Source organism: Belonocnema kinseyi, chromosome 5 (assembly GCF_010883055.1).
Source record: "Belonocnema kinseyi isolate 2016_QV_RU_SX_M_011 chromosome 5, B_treatae_v1, whole genome shotgun sequence".
Lineage (NCBI taxonomy): Eukaryota > Metazoa > Arthropoda > Insecta > Hymenoptera > Cynipidae > Belonocnema > Belonocnema kinseyi.
Window position 1 is genome coordinate 96,581,106 of NC_046661.1, and position 3,537 is coordinate 96,584,642.

The 3,537-nt window shown below is 34.0% G+C and overlaps 1 protein-coding gene across 1 annotated transcript in view; it reads right to left on the reverse strand.

The window, feature by feature from the left end:
- LOC117173153 (cytochrome P450 4C1-like) overlaps positions 1-1,503 on the reverse strand; it is a 58,769-nt gene extending 57,266 nt beyond the window's left edge. Inside the window, exon 1 of the mRNA XM_033361559.1 lies at positions 1,297-1,503. The gene's annotated coding sequence lies outside the window, so the exon portion shown is untranslated. The remainder of the gene's footprint in view (positions 1-1,296) is intronic.
- Between the last annotated feature and the right edge of the window lie 2,034 nt (positions 1,504-3,537).

Below are 3,537 nucleotides of genomic sequence, written 5' to 3' on the forward strand. Positions count from 1 at the left end.
ACCGTTTTTCATGTTCTTAATTATATCCCTAACCTCAGTGACACAGACTTTTTCAATTGAGTTTTCCAACGCATCGTGTTCAACATCGCAGTTGTGGTGTCCCCTTTTTGTTCTCCCGTTGAAAATGTCCACAGCAGAATAATTTATCTCTTAAATTGAATCCCTTTCTGTATCTAGCGCCGTAAATATTTTTCTGAATGCCATCATGAGGTAAAAAGCTTTTTAAAAGGTAACATCGATCGTTTTACAATGTCAAGATCAACTTCAACACAGATGGCTCTGGTGAAAAAGGCTTTAAATTTTTTATAATCATTTTATATTTTGGTAATTGATAATATTTTAACATAGCGAATATTTTACGATAAAGAGATGTATTCTTGTGTCAAATCCTACTAGATTTTGCAATTTTCATGCTTTTCTAGCGCATTCCAATGCTTCAAACGAAAATTGTGTTTTTAATTTATCTGAGGTTACGTTTGGCAGCTCCGATTGGCTTTGAAAGGGATTGATATCTTATTTTCTCCGCCTAATGAGGATTAAAAAATAAAGGATAGAAAAGGCATTTTCAGGAATTGGAATTTCGTAATACCTTTTAATGCAAGCCTTTCTACCGGGTTGTTCCTCTATCGATTAATGCTGATTCATAATCGCTACTGAATGGGGCAAAAAAATTATGTGGCCGATTTCTTATTCGGAACTTATTCTAACCTTTCTGTCACCTTTCTTTTTATTGAAAAAAGTCATCAGGACAAATTGTTTGGCTTTCGGAGATCTATGAATAGTTGTAAATCAAATTTTTCGATATAAAAAAAAATGATCCCAAAAATTTTGAAAATGCTCTATTTCGATTTTCATCTAAAATGGCTGTTTAACGAACTCGTTCTTTCTGTTAGGATCTGGAAAAGTGGGCCAAAGAGTGATTTTATCCGTTCATTTTTTGGAGAGTTGTCGTGTTTACGGGTGATCAGACAGACAAGCAGACTGACGCTATCGTCAAAAATTGATTTTCGGATTCAGAGGGTCGCAAAACGTAGAGATTCATTCCAAAACAATTTCGGATAATTTTAATACTTTCTCAATCATAAATGATGAAAATGTAAGAAAAGGGGAAAACTGTACCATTGCACGGCTATATTTCGCAAAATTTGTTAACATTTTTTATCAGGAAACGTAATTATTTTATCTATTGTCGCAACATTACTTCTACTGACCCCCGCCACCCGTTTCCAGCAATAGCTTTTGGCGCAACCCCCTCCACCCTAAAATTGGTAACGCAATGTATGGACGGCTCCTTACCTTGAAATCCATAGTAAGACCAACGAAATACAGCTTTGTTAGGAATAATTTCAGCAGAATCAAATCTTGCTACAGCTCCTAGTGACGTTTTCGTCAAGTCCAAGGCCTTCCCTGATCCAATAAATATATGGTCTATCTACTTGAGGGCCCCGTTTCGTCAAAGTCACGCAACCACCTAGTTCCACCATTTGTTAGTATTACCGCGCAGTTTGACTTTGACACATACTCTTATCGATTTACGATGAACTATTGAGTATTCTAACATTACGCGACACTGGATCAGTAACGTCGAAATCTATAAAGCCTTACCACTTGGTGGACTGCAAAGCATTGCTTAGACAGTATTTTGACTGAAATTAATTTTTTTAGGCGAAAGTCAGTGAAAAATCGTGATATTTTCTTTTCAGATAGAAAAGACATTTCTTTAATTACACAGGCCCACAAAAAAAGTTGTGTGCACAAGACAAGTGACTAGGCTACTCTTATGGATTTTAAGCCACTGAATCCAAATGTGGCCTGAAGTTGCAGTCCCATAAGGGCAGAAAACGTCGGCGTAAAGCAAAAACTCATGAGAGTGAAAAATACAAATAGATCTTTCTGTCTCTTTTACTCTCATTAATTTCTGCTATACGCCGACTTTTTCTGCCCTTATTGGACTGCAACTTGAGACCAGATTTGGATTTAGCGGTTCAAAATCCATAAGGGTAGCCTAGTTACTTGTTTTGTGCAGGCCAATTTTTTGATAGCCTGTGTGACGAGAAAAACCCTAGGCTTGTCCCTACTTTCCGTATCTAGGGAGAAAATGGTAAAAGCTTGAAAAATGCACTGGCCTAATTTAGATTGAGAGCGCACAACTGCATAGGAATTATAAATTTTTTTCTTTTTGTTTTATAAGTCAGTATAACATGCGCAAGACTTTCAATTTCCCTAGATTTATCTTAGCTAGAGGAAACGGTAAGTACACTGGGGAATTTTTGTGTATGAATTTAGTGTTTACGAATTCCAACACATAAGAATATGACACCAGTCGTTGATTCTTCCGTATACTGGTATTATTAATATAATGTCCACAATATCGCTAGATTTTCCCCAGTTTTCTGCATCTAGGGGAAAACTGAAACGTGTAGGAGAAATTCTGAGGTCAGATTTGAATTCAGCAGCTCAAAGTCAATTAGGCGCGGATCCAGTAAAGATCTTGGGGGGGGGGGGGGGGGGGGGGGGGGGGCACACAATAATTACCCTCTCCCTTCCACTCTCAAGGAGGAGGTTAATGATAATAATTTTTAAGTTATTCTTCGCCCGGTTCAAATCCAGACTGAGGCAGATTTTTTCTTGTTCTTAAAAAATTATTTGCATAAGAAAATCGTTTTAACGAATCAAACTGGTATTATTTATAAATGAGCGCTATCATTTTCAATGTCTTAAATTGAAGAATGAATAAACAAGTTTATGAATTTTTAAAAATTATGTCATTTCAAGCAATTTTAATTTTTTAAGATAAAAGCACATCAAAATTCAACATTTTCACTTAAAAATAATTTTTTGTTTTGAACAGAACAATAAAATTAGCATTGTGACGTTCTAAGTTTCAGTTTAGCTCTCTGAAATTTTAACGATTCAAGTCTTTCTGTTTCAAACAATTTAGTTTCGAATTGTTTAGTTTTTAATGGTCCATTTTAAATAAACACTCAAACATTGCTAAGTATTAAAAAATTGCTCTTTTTCTTAATTAAAAATGTTTAAATCGAAAAGGTTAAAAATGGTATATTTTCTACTAAAATAAGAGAATGTTTATAAAGTTACAGTCGGAAGTTTATGTTTGATTAACTACTGACGCTTTGGAATTGAAGTAGTTCAATTTTTAACGTCAAAATCTGTGAATTGTGTAATGTTGACTGATTTAGAATCGCCCCATAAAATCATTCAATTACTGTTCAATATCGAATGCACGAACTACAGTTCATTTTTAAAAGTCGTTAATGAATTTATATTTACAGTTGATCAACTTAAAACGTTTTTTGTCAAAAAATTTCAATCGCAAAAGTTTTTCATCTTTTATTAAGTAAGCCTTCAAAACTGCACTTTAAAATTCTTTAAATGGAAAACGTACTCTAAAAAATGAAAATCTAAAATGAAAAATTGTTATGGTAAAAGATTTTAGAATTACACATTGTAAACTTAATGACTTCATGTTTGAAAAAATTAACAATTACGCTTAGCATTTATAAAAAAAAAGTTGAA